This window comes from Heptranchias perlo, chromosome X (genome assembly GCF_035084215.1).
Source record: "Heptranchias perlo isolate sHepPer1 chromosome X, sHepPer1.hap1, whole genome shotgun sequence".
NCBI lineage: Eukaryota > Metazoa > Chordata > Chondrichthyes > Hexanchiformes > Hexanchidae > Heptranchias > Heptranchias perlo.
In genome coordinates, this window is record NC_090370.1 from 20,824,775 (window position 1) to 20,851,348 (window position 26,574).

Below are 26,574 nucleotides of genomic sequence, written 5' to 3' on the forward strand. Positions count from 1 at the left end.
CCGCTTCTTGCCACCTTTGGCTGGTGCTTTACTCAAGGTTTTCTTGGCGCCCTTCTTGGGAGCTGCTTTCTTGTCCTCAGGCATTTTCAAACTCAATTTCAGACCCAGAAATGACCCAAATCCGCTCCGAGCTCGGATTAAATCGGCAGCCCCACAGCCCTATGGTAATGAGGGATGCGGGAAGGCAATGATTGTGATTGGGTCATTGGGAGTGAGGTCACAATAATTATTAACTGTAACTCTCTGATTGGTTTCTTCAAATATCCAATCAGATTTAATAACTGCCACCAATCACAAACACGCTCACACTGCACATTGTCCGGTTTCAGCAATTTGTTCCGAACTGTTGCAGTTTTGCTTCCGGCCAGTAGATGTCCCCAAACCCCGGGACAGTGAAGTTTGCAGATGAGAGAGGGACAGAACAGAAACTAATTCTTCACATTATATTGCACGAGTGGGATTTAGAAAAACTGGGAATGAAGACGAGCTGCAAGTACATTCTGTTGGACCAAACATTAGTTGTAATGCTGTGTTAAATTCTTGTAATTAATTTAGGGGATGCAGCCTACACTGAGGAAGAATGCGACAAAATACAAGAAGAATTAATAAGCTTGCCGAAAGGCGGTGTAAATGGCCATTGAATTTCCATATAGAAAGGTGTGAGGTGGTGCATTTTGCTTGGGGGAATAAGGAGGCCACATACTGCTTGGAAAATAAGAGTCCAAATGGGGTAAAAGAGCAAAGGGATTTCGGGGTACAGATTGACAAATCATTAAAAGTAGCAGCACAGGATGATAATGCCATAAAAAGCGAACAAAGCACTGGGGTTTATTTCTAGCGGAATAGAATTGAAAAGCAAATAAGTTATGTTGAACTGTAATTTAAACTGTCAAACCTTCTGTCAAACTGTTTTATTATATTTTCGGTTTCTGGATGTTTTTCTGTTGCATCATTGAGTAATAGATTCCATGATCAATCCAACCACCGACCTTTAGTTAACTGGTCTATAGTTCCCTGGACTTGTTTTATCACCTGATTTAAAATGTAAGAATCAGATTCGCTGTCATCCAGTCCTCTGGCACTATTCCTTTTTGTGATGATTTTTTCCTATATATGTAACAATGCCTCTGCTATCTCTATCCTTGCTTCATTTAATATGCACAGATGCAATCTCTCTGGACCAGGAGTTTAACCATGCTTTCTAACTTAAATGCCTTGATATCTTTATTGACCTCTTCCTCTAACGTATTCACCCTGTTAATCTCCCGGGTAAATACTGAGACAAAGTAACAATTCAATATTTCTGCCATTTCGCTGACGTTATCTGTGAGTTTATCTCGTGCATCACTTTGTGGCACTCAAGATATTCTGATTTTCCTTTTGATATTTTTGTGTCAGTGGAATAATTTACTATTTCTTTTTATATTCCTTGAGAATTTGATTTCGTGGTTCCTGTTTGCTTCCCTAATTGTTTTGGTGACATCTTCCGAACACTACAGGAAGGATGTGATCGCTTTGGAGAGGGTGCAGAGGAGATTCACCAGGATGTTACCAGGGATGGAGCGCTTCAGCTATGAAGAGAGACTGGGAAGATTGGGTTTGTTTTCCTTGGAGCAGAGGAGGCTGAGGGGGGACAAGATTGAAGTGTACAAAATTATGAGGGGCACAGATAGGATGGATACTAAGGAGCTTTTCCCCTTCGTTGAGGGTTCTATAACAAGGGGACATAGATTCAAGTTAAAAGGCGGGAGGTTTAGAGGGGATTTGAGAAAGAACTTTTTCACCCAGAGGGTGGTTGGAGTCTGGAACTCACTGCCTGAAAGGGTTGTGGAGGCAGGAACCCTCACAACATTCAAGAAGCATTTGGATGAGCACTTGAAATGCCATAGCATACAAGGCTATGGACCAAATGCTGGAATATGGGATTAGAGTAGACAGAGCTGATGGCCGGCGCGGACACGATGGGCCGAAGGGCCTCTATCCGTGCTGTATAACTCTATGACTATGACTCTTCCTATTCGCTTTTGCCATCCTCTTATTTAATATCTATAAATGAGAAATTCCACCAGCTTGTTGTGTCTGTTCAGGGACTGATGTTTGGGAACTATTTATTGTCTATGATTAAAGTGCCAGAAACCCAAAGGGAGCAATTCAGTCCGAAACTCCACAGAAACACTCTACTTCTCCCTCCTGGTGAAATAAGGCGCTAGAATGGTGAGTATAGCTGCCTTCCAAGCAGTTAATTCCAACAGGTTTGAATCCCAGCACGCTGAATTCAGAAACACCAAGACTGGAACTGAATTTGATGATGTTCAGAGGGACAGTGTTTCCAAAACACAAACGGGTCTAATTCATGTAAAAATAATTCTAAAATTCATTTATTTCCCCCATATCGTTGAATTTAACTCTGTTCCTTTGTATTATTATTTGCCCTGATCTGAATGGTGGATACGAGACACAATTGCTCGGATTCAGTGAAATTCATTGATTTTCTGAAGGTTTTCCGTCTGCTGATTCCCGTTCCTTATTTAAATTATATCGGATTAACCTTTCTGATCTCTGGAAGGGTCATAGCCCTGAACCTTCAACCCGAGCTTCCCTTCTCCACAGATGCTGCTGGACCTGCTGAGTCTTTCCAGCATTTTCGGTTTTAAGTTTTTCTATAATTTGTCCCTTTCACTTTTGACGGTCGCCGTTCAAACTTCCAGATTTGCGCTCGGTTTTTATTTGTGTTTCAGTTCGGTTTATTTGGATTGATATAAATCGTGTCCTGAGAAATCAGACATAAATATTGCGCAATGTAGAGTAAAATATAATGGAGCAACTTTCGAATGAGCAAAACAAAAACTTTATTATGAATCAATTGTCCAATTTTTCACTGACAAAATATGAAAAAATACGAGAGTAGAAGTTACAGAGAGAAACTATTTCCTCACATTGCACATTGTCCTGAATCTGTGACAACGACAGATGATGTGAATTTGTTCCACTCTGTTACAGTTCTCACTTATGGCCAGTAGATGTCAGATTGTATCAGAGTGCGAGATTAATTCTCTGTCTGTCAGTCTCTGATACTGTACGTGAGAGTGGGATTCATTCTGTTTCTGTCAATCTCTGGTACTGTGTGTGAGTGTGGGATTCATTTGGTATCTGTCAATCTCTGGGTGCTGTCTGTGAGTGTGGGATTCATTCGGTATCTCTCAATCTCTGGTATTTTATCTCAGTATGGGATTCATTCTGTAACTCAGTCTCTGGGAAAAGTGCAAGTCTGGATTTGTTCTGTATTCTTATTTCAGGTTACAGTATGGTGCTTGAAACTGTGTCTTTAATTCACAAATGTATGCAAATCTTTTGTCCGGCATTAATGTGCAAATATGGATACGCTTTTGGATTTTGTTTTAATCAAACAACGTGTGTGAGTTTTGCTGTGTGATTGTATCTTAATCTCTGTGAAGATAATGTTCACTTCAACCTTTTACTGTGGAATTATTGGACTGGTATTTATTGTGTAGCTCAGTCTGGGCTAGTGGAATTGATATTGTATGTTTCAGTCTGACACTGAATGAGATTTTTGGATTGGTGTGTTCGGTGTCGCTCAGTCTGTACTAATGGAATTGATACTGTACGTTTCAGTCTGACACTGAATGAGATTTTTGGACTGGTGTGTGATGTGTGGTTCTCCCTGTACCAATGGAATTGACACTCTAACTTTCAGTCAGACACAGCGAGGGATTTTTGGACTGCTTTGTTATGTGTAGCTTAGACTACACTAAAAGGATTCATACTGTATGTTTCAGTATGATAATGTATGAGATTTTTGGACGATATATAATGTGCAGCTCAGTCTGCACTAATGGAATTCATACTGTACCTTTCAGTCAGATACTGTGTAATATATTTAGACTGGTTTGTAAGGTGTAGTTCAGTCTACACTAATGGAGTTGATACTGTGTATTTCAATTTGACACTGAATGTGACTTTTGGACTGGTATCTAATGTATACCTCAGTCTGCACTAATGGGATTGATACTGTATCTTCCAGTCGAATACTGTGTGAGATTTTTATACTGATATGCAACGTGTAGGTCATTCTGTATTAATCACATCGACACTATATATTTCACAATAATACTGTACCAGATTTTTGGACAGGTATCTGTTGTGAACCTCTGTCTGCAATAAAGGAATTGACACTGTGCCTTTCATTTGACACAATGTGATTTTTGGACAGGTAGCTAATGTGTACCTCAGTCTGCACTAATGGGATTGATACTGTATCTTCCAGTACGATACATTATGCGAATTTTGGACTGGTATATAATGTGGAGCTCAATCTGCACTTATGGAATTGATACTGTATCTTTCAACCTGACACTGAGATTTTTGGACTGGTATGTGATGTGTTGCTCAGTCTGCACTCATGGGTTTGATACTCTCTCTTTCAGTCTTATACTGTATGAGAATTTTGGACTGGTATCTAATGTGTACCTCAGTCTGCAGTGAATAAATTGAAACTGTACATTTCATTCTGACACTATGAAGTTTTTGGACATATATGTGAGTCAAAAATGGGTAACATCTGAACTGGTATCTAATTTGTATCTCAGTGTACAATAGTGGCATGAATACTGCATCTTTAAACTCATAATGTGTGTGAGTTGTGGGCTGGTATTTAATTTGAATCTTGGAGCACACTATTGTGATTCATTCTGTACCTATCAATCAGTGCCATGTGTCAGTTCTATCTGGTATTTAATTTGTAGCTAAGGCTGAACTAAAGAGAGATTGACACAGTGCCTTTCAATCTGATACTGGGTGTGATTTTGGACTGGGAATTATTTATCTGCTGGTCAGCAGTACTGAGTCGTTGTGAAATGGAAATTACGTCTGTCTCTCCTGCTCTGTTTGAGTGTTGGATTGGGGTCAGTGTGCGACTGACTATTTCCACTGTGGGACTGATGACCTGTCTGTGTCTCTGTGCTCTGTGAGTGATAATGTACTTACTGTGTGTGAGAAGGAGCTGGCTGCACTGACTGCTCCTTGTGGCTCGGGTGGAATAAACATCACACTGATTCTGGGTCCTTCAAGGATTTGACTGCAGGAAGAAAAAGTATCTCTTGTAACTCAAGAACAGGTGAAGTGGAAAATACAAAAGTGATCAATTGAATCTCTCCGTTAATAATCATTGTAATATCCACAAATGAAAACCAGCGATACAAACAGTGTCAGTGTCTGACTCCACTGCAGTACTGCAGCTCTCAGCTTCTGCACACCAGGTGTGTTGGGCTGTTTGACAATAATTTGGTGACATCCAGACACAACACAACCCCTGCACTGATCCATGAATGGCACTACCCGATGGGGCAGGGACCTTTGTGCAGGTCAGGTTTCTAATACCCTCTACCATGGAACTAACCGTTCAACCGAAACATAACAGCCGCTGTTTAAAATGTGTTCACACTTGTCACCTGGTGCCTGCAATAGATGCTCTTTGCAAAACTCCCGATATCCTGACTGTCCGGCTCTGTTTCCACTGTTCACTGTCCAATCACAATAAACAGGGTGAGACTGGAACTAAACCAGGAACAATTCACCACTGGTTTTGGAGAGAAAGCAGCAATGATTTCAAACAACCTGCTCTTCCCATTCTGTCTCCCTCACCCTGGACACACACTGTGCACACACAGCCGGAGAATGCCCTCTCCCTTCCCCCGCTCACTCCATGTTCCGGGACCAGTTCCTGATCCACTCCGCCTCTTACAAACAGCCCCCGGACTCAATGCCGATCTCTGAGCCCATCTGCGGACACGGTCCCGAAGCGATGAGCTGCTGTAACGAGGCTGCTCTTTGCTCCCTTCCCCCGGGGGCCGTGATCTCTCCATTCCCGGCTGTTTTAAACCATCTTCTTCCGCTCACTGAGGAAATGGCGCCCACAGGCCGAACTGGGGGAGGGGAGCGCGCATGCGCTCTTCTGCTCACCAGCAAGCAGCGCTGAGGGCGGGGCTGAATCACGCATGCGCAGATATCTGGTGTAATTCGCAATACCAAAATCGGTGGAAACTTTCCCCAATTGGAATTTTTCAGAGTCTGAGCAAAGGAAGTGGGGGAAAGGTCAGAGGGAATGGGGTCCACAGGCAGTGCAGGAACAGGCACCAGAATGGAAAACAGATGGGATTCCACCAGTGCCGAACGCTGGAATCCAGACTGACTTTACAATCTCTCACTATTCAACTGGATGTTTCCATCCCTGCTGTTTCTCTCGGTATCTTTTTATGGTAAAGGGGCAATCAGAGATAACGTGGACGGCTGTGAAATGAGCCAATGGGTTCTGTTTATTCTTGGTCCCTTTACTGATAAAGTAACGCGTGAACCCGAAACTGAAGGCAGGATTTCTCAAACCAATCCTGGAGGAACATGGGAGGAAAGCGGGAGTCGGTGTATTTGCTGGGACCGTGTAGGATTAATATCAGACAGCAACAGTCCCAGATTAATATAATCAGAGTGAAACTCTCGGCCACTGAGATTAATAACGAACGGACCTGATCTGCAAAACCGAATATAGTACAACAGGCAAGAGAGGGTTACATTCGGCCCACATTGTTTTGTCACTCTCTGTACTGTCCCTGAGTGTGGGATTAATAGTGTGTCCGTCTCTGGTATATCCGTGAGAGATAAGAATGCATCTTCTGTCTCTCCAACGGGATTTTCTGGATAAAACGCAACTTTACAGGTCAGTCTGGAACTGATACTGTGGCACTGTGCCTCTCCGCTCGCTCTGTCACCGTATCTGTCTCCCTTTCTCTCTCACTCTCTGGTGCTGTATATGAAGGTTGGATACAGTTATTGAGGGTGATATGAACACACTGATAGGAAGTGTAAGACTGACAGTCTCTCTCTCAAGTGCTGGACATGAAGGTGGGATACTGTCTGATATAAAACAGAGAGAATGGGGTGTCCGAGCCTCACTGTAACTGGGGATGTGTTCGGCTCCACTCCCAGTTCATGGTCATTTTCTTTTCACAGATTCAGGGCGAGAGTCTCTGTGAGACGGTAACACTGGCGGAGAAACTCCGCGTCATAACTCAAACCCCAACATATGAGATTCTCCAAATGAGCTAGAATAAGGTGTTTGTAAAACGCTGAACCCGTCTGGGAGGGGATATGTGGGGAGATAGAATCGGGTGTGGGACTGAAATGGAAGGAGACGGTTTGACTTGTTATCGAAGGGACTGTATTTCGGCAGGAATATTACTGCCTGTTAATTGTAACGGGGTTTATTTAAAAGCTCCGGGTTCCTGGGAATCCTTGAACATGAAGCCCGAGTCTGTAAGGGTTTGTGCGGACCGCTGTGTTTCGGTTCTATTATCAATAAACGGTTTGAAATTGGCGGGTGGAGAAAGCTGGAGGTGGAGCTGGAAGATCAGAGGCCGCTCTCTGCTCTGTCCATCACTCTGACTCCTCCCCTCCCGCCCTCTCTATTTGATCCCCACATGGAACCAACGCGGGTTGGTGGACTCGAAACACGGTTTACTCGTCAAGAAGGCGAAAGGCGAATAATATTTCTGATCTCCTGGGCACCAGGCCGTTCACTGTTATTTGTTTCTGTACAGAGTTACATTTCAGTGATTCCCCAGTGATTTTGATGAGTTATTTGAATAATCCAACAAAATAGAACAGAAACGGAGCGAAGCGCTGAATCCCGCAGATAAAGAAAGATTTGTCGAGCAGTTCTGGTGATGCTTTACGAGCCCAGCATGGCAAGTAGTTTAAATAAATACAACAAATCTGGTGATGTGTGGACTGGGGTCCATAAGTTACCGTTTAAAGTATCGGAATGTGGTCGGTGCCCCGACTCCAGTCCCATTAATACCTCATCTCGTCCACAACGAGAAAAAAGCAGCTCAAAGCAACACTGGTAGCATGATATCAGCGTCTCCCTTCAGACAGTAACCAGACCTTTCACAGATACAGTGGGTGGCTCTGAAAAGAGCCTTTACATCGAATTACATCGAAATTACGGCACAGAAACAGGCCTGGATATTAGGCAGCACCCCATCCTGAGCGATGGTCACATTTCACAGCAGCTTGTTGAGCTCCTCGTCGTTGCGGACGGCCAGTTGCAGGTGTCTGGGGATGATGCGCGTCATCTTGTTGTCGCGGGCCGCATTCCCAACCAGCCCGAGGATTTCAGCCGTCAGGTGCTCGAGCACAGCAGCCAGATGGACCGGAGCTCCGGCACCTTCACATTCAGCATTGTTCCCCTTTCACAGGACCTGTGAACACGCCCCACATGGAACTGCAGTCCTGCCCAGGATGAGCGAGACTTGGCCTTGGCCCGAGTTTTTCCACCGGATTTTCCTCTTTCAGACATTTCCACAATCTCACAAACACTTTCACAAAGAATGAAGAAATCCTCCCGAACTCGCCCTTCTTATACCTTCTGGAGGATTACAATGGGGCCACTTTTGATCAGTCTCTCTCAGAGTGTTTACACTGCCCCCTCATCCTCACTGATATTCTATCTTTCAACTGATGTAATATTGTCCTTTAGCAATATTGCTACTCCTCCTCCTTTCCCTACTTCTCTGTCCTTTCTAACGATCTTATAGACTTGAATATTAAGCTGCCATTTGTGCCCAGTTGGTAGTCAGGTCACCAGAATGATTTAATGAAATTACTTAATATTAAACAATGGCTGATGTGAGTTGCGGCAATGTGTATTTCCAGCTGGTCAAGTATTGCAGGGATCGACTGTCTCTTCAGTCCGATATCAGGTGAACAATTACTGGCTGTTGTGTAATTTCCATTGATTGGGGCTTGGCGTCATCTACTGGGCGGAAACGGGAACTGCAACAGAGCGAGAAAGGATCCGTCAGAAACCAGTGCAAATGAAGAAAAAAATGTAACAGCCTGCAGTGGATGTTCAGGATCTGATGGTTGGGAACCATTTTATTGATAACTTTTTTCGGCGATGGTGGTATAGTGGTGAGTACAGCTGCCTTCCAGCAGTTGATCCGGGTTCGATTCCCGGCCATCGCAATTCAACGTTCATCCGCTTTTTTCAGGAAACTCTAAGTTTGCAGTTCAGCTGGATTTTGTTCCCCAAACACAAACTGGTATAATTGGAGTGAAATGTTTTCAACAATGATTTATTTTCCCAGCAGAAGGAATGGAGGAAAAACATAATAGAAATAGTGAGTTACCAAGGGTCCAATGAGAGTGAGGAAGGCAAATAAAATATTCGTCTTCATTGCAAGGGTGTTGGAATATAAGAGTAAGGAGGACTTGCTGCAGTTTTACTGTGAGGAGATAGTGTGTAAAATTGGCCTACATTCGCTGGAGTTTAGAAGAAAGAGAGGTGATCACATTGCAATGTATACAATTCTTCGACGGCTTGACAGTGTAGATGCTGAGAGGCTGATTCCCCTGGCTGGAGAGTCAAGAACTAGAGGTCATAGTCTCAAGATAAGGGGTCGGCCATTTAGGACCGACATGAGGAAAAAAATCTTCACTCAAAGGGTTGTGAATCTTCGGAATTCTCTCACCCACAGGACTTTGGACGCTCAGTCGTTGAGTATATTGAAGTCTGAGATCGATCGAGTTTTGGATTTTAGGGGAATCAAGGTATATGGTGATCGGGCGGGAAAGTGGAGTTGAGGTTGAAGATCAGCCATGGTCTGATTGAATGGTGGAACAGGCTCAAGGGGCCGTTGGGCCGACTCCTGCTCCTATTTGTTCTGTTCTTGTGCAGAGAACCTTATAACCCAGTGTGCTGACGAAACTAAGTTTGGTGGCACAGTAAGCATTATAGATGGGAGCAGAAAGTTGCAAAGGGACATTGATAGATTAAGTGAGTGGGCAAGACAGTGGCAGATGGAGTTCAACGTGGCAAAGTGTGAGGTCATCCACTTTGAACTTTAAAAAGATAGATCAGAGTATTTTCTAAATGGCAAGAAGCAAGGAACTGTGGGGGAGGAGAGAGATTTAGGGGTCCAAGTACAGTAATCACTAAAAATATAAGGTAAAATGGAGATCAAATTTTGATCTTTATCTCAAGGGAACTGGAATAAAAAGGAGTGGAAGTTATGTCACAGTTATACAGAGCTCTGGTTAGACCTCATTTCGAGAACTGTGTTCAGTTCTGGGCACCGCACTCTCTTTAATGGCTTGCACTGTGAAAGGGTTTTTCTCTTTGGGATTCTATGCAATGGGAGGGAATAGGAAAGGGTTTGGTCTGTTTGGATTTTTTTCCAGTGGCAGTGAATGAGAAGGGGTTTGGTCCATTGGGATTTCTTCTGCGTGCTCTTGCATTGATACGGAGACCTGCATGTTGCCAAATTGTTTTGTGTTTAACTTTGTGACCCCTCGTTTGAACCCAAAAAAGAAAAGCATAAATGTAATGGAACATGGAAAGGAAATTCGTCAGACATCAGGTTATCAGCGGAGCTCATAGGGCAGGTTACTGCTTGCCAGAGAATGCTGAGCCGGTTTGGCAAGATTAGCTCACTCCCATTAAATGGGTACGGTCACAAAACAAACCCAGGAAAATCAAATGAACCATAACTGGACATTAAGTAAGAAAAGGGCAAATATTTATTTCATAACGAGATGAAATGTCACGGGCAGTTTTGTGGTCAGAACTTGTGATTGCGTGACGTTGATTGGTTGAATGTTGGACTGAAGTTTACATTCACGTTTTTATTCGGTAATTTCCGTTGGGCAGATGACAGGCAGTCATTTCATTCTGTGGAGCGATGACCTTGTTCCAGTGGAATAGTCATTCTGTTAGGTTTAGTGTTTCCGAGCATCAACCAGGACGCGCCCTTCCTCGCCGCCAAAGCCACGGTGAGTGGTGCTGGTCTGGGCCCAGTATCACGGGGAAAGGAGTCAGGGGCGGCTTAATTACCAAACCTTAATTCCGCAAAATTGATCATTTTATAAGAAAACAAAGAAGTTCAAAAACACAGTTCTAAAACCCATCCACATCCGACAATAAAACCAACATGTGTGAGTACGTCGTCTGCAACAGGAAGTTCGAGAAATGAGGGACATAATTCTGTCATGTCGACCAGGCCTGAACCGTCCACTAAGAAGAAAACCAAATCGTGGACGAGGCAGTATAGTGAGGCTTTTTTGAAATGTGGTTTCATCAATTGTGCAAACGCAAACCATGATCCAAAGCCCCAGTGTGTTATTTGTTGCGAGGTGCTCGTAAACGAGAGATTAAAACCGTCAAAATTAAAAAGAAATTTTGAAACAAAACATGGGGAACTCTTTGATCACCCGCTTGAATATTTTCAAAGGAAGCAACGGGGATTAAAGTTATCAGCACCAGTTCTTAATCGGTCAACTGCTCTGAATGAGGAGGCACAACTGGTGTCATATTTGGTCGCATACAGTGTGGCAAAAGAGAAAATGGCCCTTACAGTTGCCGAAAAACTTATTCAGAGATGCTGGAAGAATTTCAGCATCTCTGGATATGGGGCGGAAATCTTCGACGAGAAGCCTGCTGAAAAATTGAGAAGCATTCCTCTCAGTGATAGCACAATGTCTCGGCGAATATGTTCCATTGCTGAGGATTCAGAAGCCAAGATTATTACTCGGTTACAGTCAGCCGGGGATTTTGCGAGCCAACTTGACGAGAGTGCTGATATTTCAAATTGTGGAACACTGTTAGTTTCTGTGAGATATGTCGGGCAAGATGACTTTATGGAAGTTTGGCTGTGTTGTCTAACTTTATCAACAAATGCAACAGGAGCACAAATATTCGAAGCACTACATGACTGTGTAGATGGAAAATACAAATTGGACTGGGCTAATTGCAAAGGAATTCCAAGTGATGGAGCAGCAAATATGACAGGTAGAAATAGTGGAGTCATGAGAAGAATATCTGAGGCAGCTGACCATGATGTTTGGAATCACTGTTTCATTCACCACGAAGCCTTGACGTCCAAGTGTATTCTCCCTGATCTTATGGCAATTATGAAGGAAATCATGAAAATTGTTAATTTCATTAAAGGAAGCTCACTGAAGTAAAAGCTTTTTTGAAGCGTGATGCTGAGAAATGGGAGCTGAGTTCATTCATTTCCTGTTTCACACTGAAGTACGATGGCTGTCACGGGGCAGGGTGCTTACAAGGGTGTCCGACCTTAGGAAAGAGATTCACATTTTTCTGGCAGAGAAACAGTCTAACATGACAAATTTGTTTTACGATGACAGTTGGTTAATGAAGTTGTCATCCCTCGCTGACATGTTCTCAATTTTAAACGTTCTGAATTTGAAATTACAAGGAAGAGGCAATGACTTGTTTCGACATTGTGAACAAATACAAACTTTCAAAAATCATTTGAACAGTGGCAAACCGGAGTGAAAAGTAATCGCCCGAGCTATTCCCTGTTCCCAACATTGTTACAACACACTGAGGAGAACAGCATCAATGAAGAAAAAGGGAATGAAATGAAATGTGTCATACAGTTCCATCTCGCTGCTCTGTCTGATCATTTTAGTCGCTACTTCCCTGCAGAGAGGTTTGAAAATTTGAAGGCAAAGTGTTGGGTGAAAGGTCATTTTGTTTTCGAAAACCCTGAATCAATAATGAAGCGAAACTTGATGCCTGAGCAAGAAAACGAGCTGGTGCGACTCACCTGTGATAGCACACTGAAAACACGCCACAAGTCATTCAGTTTGTCATCTTTTTGGATCAGTATTTTCAAAGAACATCCTCTGTTAAGTCAGATTAGTGTTCTGTTTTTGCTGCCCTTAACAACAACCTACATGTGCGAACTTGGATTTTCGACTTTGACAAGGCTAAAAACAAGAGAAAGAAACCGACTCAACAGCGCACCTGATATGCGTGTGGAGCTTTCATCGTGTGATCCAGATTGGAACGAGATCATGAAGAAGCGACAGTCCAACCCTTCACATTAAGAAAGTGAAACTCAAACTGATCTTTTTTTACTTTATTAATACTGTATTTAAAATATTTTTCAAGTAACGTCGATGTCTAATTTTAGTTATTACTTGAAGTGAAGTGAAGTGAAGAGCGAGCATGGATTGTCCTCCATTGGGATTTGATGAAAACTCCAGTCAGAAGATATTATTGTTTTGGGTCCCTGGGGGAAGTGTTTTTCTTTCACTGGGTCACGAGAAAAATAGTTTGAAAAACACTGTTCCACATTGTACGGTCAGTGTCTGTTCAGCAAACCGGCTCTGAACTCCTCAGTCTGCATTTCGAGAAACGGTTCTGTGCGCGACGCGGGCAATAAAACACTGAACGACGCCCGGCGACTAATGGCGGCCGCCGGCCCCACAATCCGCCGCGCCCCAGAAACCCCTCTATCTCTCCAAGGCGCTGCATTTCCGCTCAGACGGCGCAAGCTCCCCAGGCCCGCCCCGCGTTCTGGGAGCGCCTCTGCCCTGTCTCTTGTCTCGAGTCGGACTCGGTGGAAACGGGAGATGAAATCGGGAAGCGGCGGGTTGGACTTGTGAGGCGCTGGGTGATCGGTTTAATGGTGCCCGGGCCCCCCGGCACGCCCGTCCGCCGGGTCCCCCTGCTCTGATTCGGGGCCTGAGCCGCACTCGGTGTTGCTGAGACTCCGCTCAGTGTGAATGCAGGTTATTGTTGATCTGCCACCGTTGGCTTCAGCTTTGCCGGAGAGAATCAGCCAGAGACGGCGGCTACCGATGGTCGAAATACCGGCAGTTCACTGCATAGGCTCACAAGTGCAGAATTACCACTTGGCCTAATACTGGAGGGCAGACAGTGACTGGGGCCGAACCCCACCATCACGCTGCACCTTCAGGAGAGAAAGGCAGAAAATTAGAGCCTGCGATGAATCTGGATTTCAAACAGTGAGGACGTGTCAAGGAGGTAGAGTGTGTGTGGGGGATTTACAGCTTAATAGGAGCAAGGAGGGAGAGTGTGGGACGGGGGATTTACAGATTAATAGGAGCAAGGAGGGAGAGTGTGGGACGGGGGATTTACAGATTAATAGGAGCAAGGAGGGAGAGTGTGGGACGGGGGATTTACAGCTTAACAGGAGGAAGGAGGGAGAGTGTGTGGGACGGGGGATTTCCAGCTTAATAGGTGCAAGGTGGGAGACTGTGGGACGGGGGATTTGCAGATTAATAGGAACAAAGAGGGAGAGTGTGGGACGGGGGATTTGCATCTTCTTGGGACTATGGAGAAAATAATGTTCCACACAAACTGAAACTGTCTGTTCTGAATTTCTATCCTGCACTTACAGTGACCACTTATGTAAATTATGAGAATCGATGCATAGACTCGGCTTGTCTTCACTTGAATATACAAGATTAATGGGTGATCGAATTGTGGTGTTTCAGGTGATTAAAGGATTTGATAGGGTAGATACAGAGAAACTATTTTCTGTGTTGGGAGAGTCTGGAACAAGGGGTTATCACCTTAAAATTAGAGCTGGGCCGTTGAGGGGTGATGTCAGAAGGAATTCTTCACACAAAGGGTAGTGGAAATCTGGAACTCTCCTCACTCCAAAATGCTGTTGAGGCTGGGGGTCAATTAAAAATTTGAAAATTGAGATTGATAGATTTTTGTTTGGCCAGGGTATTATGATTTATGATACCAAGCCAGGCAGATAGAGTTAAGATACAGATCAGCCATGGTCTAATTGAATGACGGAACAGTCTCGTGGAGCGGTGTGGCCTGCTCCTGTTCCTATGTTTCCAGATGCAGCCACCCGCAATAAGGTTGTGGATGACAAGGGCCTTGTTCACAAGTGAACGGACATCTGGAGGGAGATGCGGAGAGAGGAAGTAACTGGTTAGGGAGTGTCTGTAAATGAAGGAAATATGTTGGCGTGTCAGGTTGCGACTGCAAATGAAGGAGAAATGGTGACTGGTCAGACAGTGTCTTTAAATGAAGGAGAAATGGTGACGGGTCAGGGAGAGTCCTTAAATGAAGGAGAAATGGTGACTGGTCAGACAGTGTCTTTCAATGAAGGAGAAATGGTGACGGGTCAGGGAGAGTCCTTAAATGAAGGAGAAATGGTGACGGGTCAGGGAGAGTCCTTAAATGAAGGAGAAATGGTGACGGGTCAGGTAATGTTTGTAACTGAATGAGAAATAGTGACTTATCAGGGAGTGTCTGTAAATGAAGGAGGTCAGGGTGAATCTTCAAATGAAGGATAAATAGTGACTGGTCAGGGAGTATCTGGAATTGAAGGAAAATGGTGACGGGTTTGGGAGAATCTGCAAATGAAGTAGAATAGTGACAGATTAGGGACCGTCTTTAAATGAACGAGAAAAGGTGACTGGTCAGAGAGAGTCCGTCGCCAAAAGTGGGAGATACCACAGATGGACAGCTTACCGGCAGCAATAGGGTGGGACGTAATGTCGAAATGAGGGGGAGAGCATATATCCCCAGCCAGTCTCAGCATCTTCAGGAGAGGAGAGGGAGGGGAACCACTGAGTGTGGAACTGAACCCGGTCAGAGCCAGCACCTTCAGGGGAGGAGAGAGAGGGAGAGGGGAACCAGTGAGTGTCGAACTGAACCCAATCAGAGTAAGCACCTTCAGGGGAGGAGAGAGAGGGGAACCAGTAAGTGCAGAACTGAACCCAGCCAGAGTCAGCACCTTCAGGGGAGGAGAGAGAGAGAGATGGGAACCTTCACCGTGTCGAGCTTCTTGAATGTTGTTGGAGCTGCACTCATCCAGGCAAGTGGAGAGTATTCCATCACACTCCTGACTTGTGCCTTGTCGATGGTGGAAAGGCTTTGGGGAGTCAGGAGGTGAGTCACCCGCGAATAATGAATAAAATTAAAACTAAAGAAAAAGGCGTACGCTGAGTACATCGACAATACCGGAGAGGATGAGAAAAGGGAACGTGAGAAGATTGGGAACAAAGTAAAAAAAACAATTCGGAAAGCAAAGAGGAACGACGAGGTTGAATTAAATTATCAAGCAGTATAAAAATAGTTAATGATTCGACAGACACATAAATAACAGAAGAAAAATCAGGATAGGGATAGGGCCACTGAGGGATACATAGGATAAACTCACAGGTAATGACAGGGAAATGGCGGGAATATTCAATAATTACTTTGCCGCAGTATTTGTGAGGTTATCCACTTTGGTTGTAAAAACAGAAAAGCAGATTATTATCTGAATGGTGATGGATTGGGAAAAGGGGAGGTGCAACGTGATCTGGGTGTCCTTGTACACCAGTCGCTGAAAGCGAGCATTCAGGAGCAGCAAGCCGTTCGGAAGGCGAACGGTATGTTAGCCTTCATTGCAAGAGGATTTGAGTACAGGAGCAGGGATGTCTTACTGCAGTTGTACAGGGCCTTGGTGAGACCACATCTGGAGTATTGTGTGCAGTTTTGGTCTCCTTATCTGAGGAAGGATGTCCTTGCCATGGAAGGAGTGCAACGAAGGTTTACCAGACTGATTCCTGGGATGGCAGCACTGACGTATGAGGAGAGATTGGGTCGAGTCGGCCTATATTCACTAAAGTTTAGAAGAATGAGAGGTGATCTCATCGAAACATATAAAATTCTAACAGGACCAGACAGACTGGATGCAGGGAGGATGTTCCCGATGGCTGGGGAGTCCAGAACCAGGGGTCACAGTCTCAGGATACGGGGTATGCCATTTAGAACCGAGACGAGGAGAAATTTCTTCACTCAGAGGGTGGTGAACCTGTGGATTTCTCTCGCACAGAAGGCAGTTAGGCCAAGCCATTAGATGTATTCAAGAAGGAGATAGATATATTTCTCAATGCTAAAGGGATCAAGGGATATGGGGAAAAAGCAGGAACAGGTTACTGAGTTAGACGATCAGCCATGATCATTTTGAATGGTGGAGCAGACCCGAAGGGCCGAATGGCCTACTATTGCTCCTATTTTCGATGTTTCTATTCACCACAGAGACCAGCAAGGTGGGCAGGACATTGGAAGGAGAGATCGAAGAAGATACAAAGACATTTAAGACAGGAAGGGAATTCAGGAGAAACTTCTTCACCCAGAGAGTAGTGAGAATGTGGAATTCACTCCCACAAGGAGTGGTTGGGGCGAACAGCAGATAAAGACATGAGGGAGAAAGGAATAGAAGAATAGGGTGAGATGAAGTTGGGAGGGAGGAGGCTCGTGTGGAGCTTAAACACCGGCATGGCCTTGATGGGCCGTCCCTGTTCTGTGCTCTCAAAGTGATTCAATGTAATTCACCTTCACTGCTCTCGGGGGAACAACCCCAGCTTCTTCAGTCTTTCCCCAGAACTGGAGTCCCTCATCCCTGGCACCATTCTAATCAATTTCCTCGTCACCCACTCCTCAGTTTGAAGTGCTGCCTGGCACACTCTCTTCCTCACATGTTGTCCCCACAAACCCCCAACCCCCAACCAAGCCCGAGGGCACTGAGCCCAAGTCCAGCCGAGGTCGAACCTCAGCTGCAGGCCCGAGCTCGAGCCTGGGACTTTTGTAATCTCTGGGGCTCAGCGCTGGACGGTGCATTCGCCCAGCCGTCTGAGGGAGCTGTCCCTGGCTCTCTGAGTGGGGACCCAGGGGAAAATATTGACGTCTTTTTTTTAACCTGTGATTGGTGTCTGACTCGTCTCACCCAAAGAGTCGGGGATATTGGCTTAACGCTATGATTCCGTCAGCATGGCTATGTTAGGCTGTTATTTGACTAGTTTGTGGTACAACTCGGCCCAATTCTTTACACAAACCCCCAGATGTTATTGTGGAGAATTTTGTGAAATGTACTGCTGGTATTTGAACCCAAGATATTCGGTTTATAGAACAGGTGTTCGAACCACTGAGCCACGGCGCCCACATGTTTTGAATTATTTCCTACCGTTATGGTATTGATACATTTGCCAAGCCACTTTGTTGCGCCTTCTCCCTCAATACGTCTGCGCAATAACATCAATCTTTTGTTCATCAGTCTCTGCATGGGAAACCATGGGTATCAGTCATGATCTTCTCTTCCTTATCCCATGTCAGTACATCTTATATCGAGCTCTATTCATCCTGTTGTATTTCCACACTCTCTCCAGACTATCTGGTCTTATCCAATTACATTTCTCATCTCTTCCCACAAAATGTTGGTGAGTAATGTCTGTGATACACCAGGCCCTGACCTCCTCCTGTGGGTGACCTCCTACAAATATTGCACAATAGTCTAATGTGTGTGTGTTTTATATTCGGAAATGTGTATTAGCGCTAGTCTACCTGGTGTATATATTCTCACACAAACGGCAATATAGCTGTAGAGCATTTAAATTTTAGAAAGTCTTAATTGATAAGACAAATATAAGGAATCTTACAACATCAGGTTATAGTCCAACAGTTTTATTTGAAAATAAAACTGTTGGACTATAACCTGGTGTTGTAAGATTCCTTACATTTGTCCACCCCAGTCCATCACCGGCATCTCCACATCATGGTTGATAAGACAAGTTGTCCCTCTCCATTTCAACAAAATATAAACAATCCAGGGATACAGACTTCAAACACCGGTGTCGGATTGGTATTAATTGCTTTCAAGCCCATTTTGATTGCACAAAACTTACGCAGGGCCGTAACAAAAGTTCAATACAATAACGACACGGATGGGATTCGGACCCATACCGACAGAGCACAATGGATTCGCCGACCATTTCTGAATCCAAACAGTAGAAATAAAGTCACTTTGACACTATGTCCTGCCCGTGCACCCAGATCGACAATATTGAAAATGTGGAGTCAATTTCTGAAAGCAAAGTAATTTAGGGATTTCTGTTCCATCCGACTGTTCGAAACGGTCGGGTGCAAAACAGTTCGGGCGCACGTCGGACAACTTTTCACCCAGCGAGTAAAACGACCGCGGCAGGACTCGAACCTGCAATCTTCTGATAACAACTCGAGTTAATACCGAAGTCAGACGCCTTATCCATTAGGCCACGCGGCCGATGACGAATTGTTTCACCAAATGATCCTAAACGCTGGGCAGGGCTGGTTAATCCTCTGCTTGTCTCTTTCTCTTCCTTTCGCTTTGTTGATGTTGTTCATTTATTGTTTTCTCTCTTGCAGCAAGTTGGCTCCACTGTTTCCGACTGATCCGGAAACTGACAACTGAACTCCCGCTGGGTCTCCGAGAAACCGACAATCAGAATAAACAATGTTCAAATCTTTGATCAAAATGTTTCGCCTCCAATGCGAATCGCTTTCACACTCAGTCTGCAAAATAGAGTCAGGGGAAATGAAACAAAAGACAAATCGGTAAATTAAAAATGTACACGGAGAACAACACCGAGCGGAGAATGTGAACAGAATTTACTATCCAAGCCCGCCGGGCCGAGTGGCCTCATCCTGTCCTGTAAAATACGAACAATCCCCAATTCTGCTGGGTGAGATTATTATTTTCTGATTTTTTTTTTCTAAATATAAACGCGGACGGGGTCCCGCACCACGGGGAAAAGCGCTCAGTGTTAATGTTAATATTGAGCACGGTATTCTATCCGTGTAATAATAAAATCGCCGATTTCTTGCTATATATTCGACACAGTCCCTTGCTGTGTGTTTAATCAGGGCAGGGAATATTTTGCTGGTTTCGTGATATTCATTTTTCAGGAAATTAGTGAACTCGTCTCGAAACATGAATTTTCCAGTTTCTGTTTCGCTAAATGGAGTTGAGGTGCAGATCAGCGATGAGCTGCTGTGACTCCGCCGCGCCGGTTTAACCGGAATTAGACGTTTCAGTGAAGTGAACCGTCTCAATCCGGTTTATTTCTTTATTTCTAACATTGTTTATTTTGCGTGGTAGATTTATCGAAATTTCATTCAGAGTTCAGTTGTCAGTTTTCTGATCAGTTGGAATCTGAAGAAGATAAAAATAAGGAAATAAAAACATTACAAAGGTCCAAACTCGAACTGATACAATCACCTTGTCTTCACCTTGAAGAGTAATTCGTTCTCCCTGCTACCCTGATCAATATTTATCCCTCCAGTAACATAACTAGCACACATTATCTGGTCATTGTCACATCGCTGTGTTTGGGATCTTGCTGTGTGCAAATTGGCTGCCTCGTTTCCTACATGTCAGCAGTGACTACACTTCAAAGAGTGGTTCGTTGTCTGTGAAGCGCTTTGGGACGTCCGAGGTGGTGAAGAGCGCAATCGAAATGCAATCTTTCTTCCTGTGGCCCCATGTGCCCGGTACCATATCCGAATCCTGTCGACTGGCGCACACAGGAAACATTGGGGGAAAAATTGGATAAGGGCCGTTTTGGGCTTATGTCGCGTGATGCGCTGTTACTCCGCGCCCAGGTCGGTGAATGGCTGGCGAGTCTTCGGTTTTTTCCTCTGATTTGGGGAATTGGGTAAAATTGAATTAAAAGCTTGAAGTATCAAACTCCTGGAAGCTCATTAAAATTAAAGCTTAAACTACTTAACTAGAGTAAAATAAACAAAAATAACCGTAATTTGTTTTTGCTTTGTTTAAGTTAATCGAATATATTAAGGCATGGCAGGGTAGCTCAAACCTGTCGAATGCACGACCTGTGCCATGTGGGAACTCCGGGACTCATCCCGTGTCCTGGACAAGACTGTAGTGGGAGTTGTGCATGGGCCCCCTTGTCGAAGCTGTGAAGTTGCAGAATGTATAAATGCGGAGATGAGACAAGCATGCAGCAAAGGCAGAGTGGTTTTAATGGGGAATAGATTTCAACTTTCATATAGATTGGGATAAACAGACGAGCTCATGTCAGAAAGGTAATGAATTTTTTGCGTGTGTTCAGGAAAGCTTTCTGCAACAATGAGTCCGAGGGCGAACAAGGGGGCAGGCCATATTAGATTTAACAATGGGTAATGAGCCAGATTTAGTTCATATCCTAACGGTGTATGAACATTGATCTAAATTGGAAAATTGCACATGTCACTCCACTATTTAAGAAAGGTGACAGAAGGAAAATCGGGAATTATAGACCAATTAGCCAAACATCTGGTTTCGAGAAATTACCAGAGTCTATAATTAAGGATAGTGACTGAACACCTTGAACATTTTCAGCTGATCAGGAAGAGCCAGCATGGATTTGTTTTGAGGAGGTGAATAAAATGGTGGAGCGGGGATTGTCTATGGGTGTTGTTTGTATGGACTTCCGAAAGGCATTCGATAAAGTCCCTCAGAAGAGGCTGTTAGCTAAAGTTGAAGCTCTTGGAACTAAGGGGTATTTATTGATCTGGTTTACAAGTTGCAGAGCGGCAGAAGACATTGGGCCAGAAATCGCTGCGAGCGGCGAGGCAACGCTCACCACAGCTCCTGCGAATTAAATTCACAAAAATACTTACTGTCGGCTCTGTGGCGATGAATTGCTTGAATTTGAACTTTACAAAAATTGGGCACAATCAACCCAGCCTCTGAGCAGCGTGATTTGCTGCGCAGCTGGAAAGCTGTGTGAGAAAAAGACACGACCACAAAATCGGTAAGGACGAGAGTCCCGCCCACAGAATCAGGCTGCATTGCTCAAACAAGCAAGCAGACTTCATTCCTTTAAAGTTCGCATTCTGTATGTCATTGCAAATAAAAACAATAATAATAAAAAGCCAAAGAAATCATTGAATTACATTAAAGAGACAGAAGGGAAAAGTTTTTAAAAATAATATTGTAATTTTAATTCTTTTTCAACAACCAAAAACTAATATAATAAGGAATAATATGAGAGACCCCATTTTTAAAAGTTAATCTTTACTTGTATGGCAGTCATTAAAAAATACCGAGCTGTTAAAATTCAGTTTGGACCTTTTATTTAGTAGAATGATACCTGGACTTCAAGGGTTAAATTATGACGAGAGATTACACAAACTAGGGTTGTATTCTCTGGAATTTAGAAGACGAAGGGGTGATTTCATCGAAGTTTTCAAAATATTAACGGGAACTGATAGGGGAGATGGAGAGAAACTATGTCCACTGGTTGGGGAATCTCGGACTCGGGGTCAGAGCCGAACAAATCGAGCCAGAAGTTTCAGGAGTGAAGTTAGGAAACACTTCCACACGCAAAAAGTGGTCGATGTTCGGAATTCACTTCCGCAAACAGCAGTTGATGCGAGATCAATTGTTAATTTTAAATCTGAGGTTGATATATTTTTGTTAACCCTGTGTTCAGGGATTATGGGATTAAGGTGGGTATGTGAAATTAGGTCAGAGATCCGCCATGATCCCATTGAATGGCGGAACAGGCTCGAGAGGCTGAATGGCCTCCTCCTGTTCCTGTGTTCCTGGTCAATGTCATCACCTACCACAACCACCAGCAGGGGCCGCTGCTGACCAGCAGTGACAGAGCAGAGAGACAGAGAAAGAGGCAAGAGAAAGAGACGCATCCAAAAGAAGAGTGAGAAATGGGCAGGGGGAGGGAGAGAGAAAAATAAAGACAGATTCATATAGTTGGGGAGAGAGAACGAGACAGACAGACAGGGGACAAAGAGAGAGACAAACAGAGAAGAGAGAGCAAGAGATAGAGATAAATAGGGGAGGCAGAAAGAGAGACAGAGAGAGAGGGGGATAGAGGCAGAGATAATTGAGGGAATGAGAGAGAGAGACGGAGAGAGTTACGGAGAGGAGGACGGAGAGAGAGACGGAGATGGGGGGGGGAGAGAAAGAGATGGAGAGGGGGACAGAGAGACAGTGATAGAGAGGCAGATAATCAGTAGGGAGAGAGAGACAGAGAGACAGAGAGGTAGAGACACACAGATGGTAAGGGAGAAAGAATGAAAGACACAAACAGAGGGAGAAACAGACAGACAGACAGAGAGGGCGGTGGGAGGAAGCGAGAGAGAGAGAGAGAGACGGGGATCGGTCAGAGAAGGAGAGTGGAGACGGAGACTGAAGAAGGAGAGTATAGAAGGAGAGTGGAAAATGAGAGACAAATTAGAGGGAGTGAGACAGGGAGAGAGATACATAGAGAGGGAGAATGAGTACATGGAGAGCGACAGAGAGACAGACAGACTGTAAGCGTCAGAATAATTGAGAGAGAGAAAAAGTGGGCGTGAGGGAGAAAGAAAGAGACAGACAGAGGGAGAAACAGACTGATAAAGAGAGAGAAACAGGGGAGACAGAGCAACAAGGAAGATAGAGAGGGAGAGAGGGGAATGGATCTAAGAGTGTAGAGGGAAGGAGATAGAGAGACAGAGCGAGTAGAGACATGGAGAGAAGTGTAGAGGCAGAGAGACGGGGAAAGGAAGAGAGAGAGAAAGAGAGTAGAGGGTGAATGACCGGGAATGAAAGATAATCAGAGGATGTCAATGGGAGAGGGTCAGAGGCAGACAAAGTGACAGATTTAGAGAGTATCGGGAGAGTCATAAGGGAATAAAGTTGAGATCAGCAAGAGAGGGGAAGACCCAGGGGAAATCTACAATACAAATAGTACAAACAGTTGTTCAAGAACAAATGAAAGAGAAAAGCGTAGAGCAGCGGAAAGAAAGTGTACTTTAGGCACGACAGATAAAATAAAAACTAGAAGGCGTAAGGCGATTAACCCAGCATCAAAGCTGTGGCAGGGGGTTGGGAACCTGAGCATGGAGACAGAGGAAAGCGTGTCAGGAAGGGACAGAACGTATGGAGTAAAAGGTAAAGTGTTAAAAAAGGAAAAAGCAGGAACTAAGTGTCACAAAACATAATTGAAAGTTCTTTATCTGAATGCACGTAGCATTCGTAACAAAATGGACGAGTTAACGGCATAAATTACTACGTATGGGTATGATCTTGTGGCCATTACAGAAACATGGCTGCAGGGTGACAACGACTGGGAATTAAATATGCCAGGGTATTTAACAATCAGAAAGGACAGGCAGGAAGGAAGGGGAGGTGGGGTTGCTATTTTAGTAAAGGAAGGAATCACTGTAATACAGAGAAATTATATTGGGACAAAGGATCAGGATAATGAAACAGTGTGGGTAGAGATAAAGAATAATAAGGAGAAAAAAGCACTAGTGGGCGGAGTATATATGCCTCCTAATAGTTGCAACTCTGCTGGAAGAAGTATTAATCAGGAAATAGTCGGGGCATGTATGAAGGGAACAGCAGTAATTATGGGGGATTTTAACTATCATATTTACTGGACAAATCAAATTGGGCAGGGCAGCCTTGAGGAAGAGTTTATTGAGTGTATTAGGGATGGATTTCTTGAGCAGTCTGTAACTGATCATACAAGGGGGCAAGCAACTCATGTCCTAGTTAAGGATCCCCTTGGAATGAGTGACCATAACATGGTTACATTCCATAACCAATTAGAGGGTGAGAAGGTTGGTTCTCAAACAAGCGCACTGAGCTTGAATAAAGGAGATTATGATGGTATGAGAGCGGAATTGATTAACGTGGACTGGGAAAATTGGGTCAGACGGTACATGAGCAGTGGTGTTCATTTAAGGAGTTATTTTACAACTTTCAAAAAATATATATTCCACTGAGGAAAAAAGGGTGTAAAAGAAATGACAGCCATCCATGGCTAAGTAAAGAAATTAAGGATAGTATCCGACGAAAAACAAGGACATATAAGGTAGCCAAACTTAGTGGGAGGATAGAAGATTGGGAAGTCTTCAAAAGATAGCAAAAAGTAACGAAAGGATTGATTAAGAAAGGGAAGATAGATTATGAAAATAAATTCGCAAAAAATATAAAAACAGATAGCAAGAGTTTCTTTTGTTATATGAAAATAAAGGGTGACTAAGGCAAACTTAGTTCCCTTGGAGAATGAGACCGGGAAATTAATGGTGGGAAACATGGAGATGGCAAAAATGCTGAACAAATATTTTGTTTCAGTCTTTATGGTAGAGGACACTAAGAATATCGCAACACTGGACAAACAGGGGGCTCTGGGGGGGGGGGGGGGGAGGAGCTAAACACGATTAAAATCACTAAGGAATTGGTACTCAGTAAATTAATGGGACTCGCGGCGGATAAATCACCTGGACCTGATGGCTTACATCCTCGTGTCTTGAGGGAAGTGGCAGTAGGGATTTTGGATGCTTTGGTAATAATTTTCCAAAATTCTCTGGACTCGGCAAAGGTCCCGGCAGATTGGAAAACTGTTAATGTAACACCCTTCTTTAAAAAGGGTAGTAGGCAGAAGGCTGGAAATTATAGACCAGTTAGCCTAACATCTGTGGTGGGTAAAATTTTGGAGTCTATTATTAAGGAGACAGTAGCGGAACATTTGGATAAACATAATTTAATAGGACAAAGTCAGCATGGCTTTATGAAGGGGAAGTCATGTCTCACAAATTTGCTTGAGTTCTTTGAGGATAGAACGTACAGGGTGGATAAAGGGGAACCAGTGGACGGAGTGTATTTCGACTTCCAGAAGGCATTCGACAAGGTACCACATAAAAGATTATTGCTCAAGATAAAGAATCACTGGATTGGGGGTAATATTCTGGCATGGGTGGAGGATTGGTTATCTGACAGGAAGCAGAGAGTTGGGATAAATGGTTCATTCTTGGACTGGTAACCAGTCGCCAGTGGTGTTCCTATATTAACGATTTGGAGGAGGGGACCGAGTGTAACATATCAAAGTTTGCAGATGATACAAAGATGGGAGGGAAAGTAGAGAGTGAGGAGGACATAAAAAACAACAAGCGGATATAGACAGGCTGGGTGAGTGGGCGGAGATTTGGCAGATGCAATACAATATTGGAAAATGTGAGGTTATGCACTTTGGCAGGAAAAATCAGAGAGCAAGTTATTATTTTAATGGGGAGAAACTGGAAAGTACTGCAGTACAAAGGGATCTGGGGGTCCTCGTGCAAGAAAATCAAAAAATTAGTATGCAGGTGCAGCAGGTGATCAAGAAGGCCAACGGAATGTTTGCTTTTATTGCTAGGGGGATAGAATATAAGAACAGGGAGGTATTGCTGCAGTTATATAAGGTATTGGTGAGACCGCACCTGGAATACTGCATACAGTTTTGGTGTCCATACTTGAGAAAAGACATACTTGCTCTCGAGGCAGTACAAAGAAGGTTCACTCGGTTAATCCCGGGGATGAGGGGGTGGACATATGAGGAGAGGTTGAGTAGATTGGGACTCTACTCATTGGAGTTCAGAAGAATGAGACGCAATCTTATTGAAATATATAAGATTTTGAAGGGGCTTGATCGGGTGGATGCGGTAAGGATGTTCCCAAGGATGAATGAGACTAGAACGAGGGGGCATAATCTTAGAATAAGGGGCTGCTCTTTCAAAACTGAGATGAGGAGAAACTTCTTCTCTCAGAGGGTAGTAGGTCTGTGGAATTTGCTGCCCCAGGAAGCTGTGGAAGCTACATCATTAAATACATTTAAAACAGAAATGGACAGTTTCCTAAAAGTAACGGGAATTCGGGGTTACGGGGAGCGGGCAGGAAATTGGACATGAATTTAGATTTGAGGTTAGGATCAGATCAGCCATGATCTTATTGAATGGCGGAGCAGGCTCGAGGGGCCGATTGGCCTGCTCCTGCTCCTATTTCTTATGTTCTTATGAGAGAGTGAGACGGGGATGGGTCAGAGGGCGAGAGACAGAGACAGAGAAAGAGGGACAGAGAGATGGGGATGGGTCAGAGAATGTAATGGCAGATATTGTAGTGGCAGAGA

At 44.1% G+C, this 26,574-nt stretch overlaps 1 long non-coding RNA gene, 1 other non-coding gene and 1 pseudogene across 2 annotated transcripts; 1 reads left to right on the top strand and 2 right to left on the bottom strand.

The window, feature by feature from the left end:
- Positions 1-2,362: 2,362 nt before the first annotated feature.
- On the bottom strand, positions 2,363-5,916 carry LOC137307011 (uncharacterized). Its single transcript, XR_010958986.1, has 2 exons — positions 5,005-5,916; positions 2,363-2,770 (listed from the first exon to the last, which is right to left on the bottom strand). It is a non-coding gene; the product is annotated as an uncharacterized lncRNA (long non-coding RNA).
- Positions 5,917-11,061: 5,145 nt separating this feature from the next.
- Positions 11,062-12,927, top strand: LOC137306904 (protein FAM200A-like; annotated as a pseudogene).
- Positions 12,928-18,830: 5,903 nt separating this feature from the next.
- trnar-ucg (transfer RNA arginine (anticodon UCG)) lies at positions 18,831-18,920 on the bottom strand. The gene is given in 2 exon segments: positions 18,831-18,866; positions 18,884-18,920. It is a non-coding gene; the product is annotated as a tRNA-Arg (tRNA).
- Positions 18,921-26,574: the final 7,654 nt, after the last annotated feature.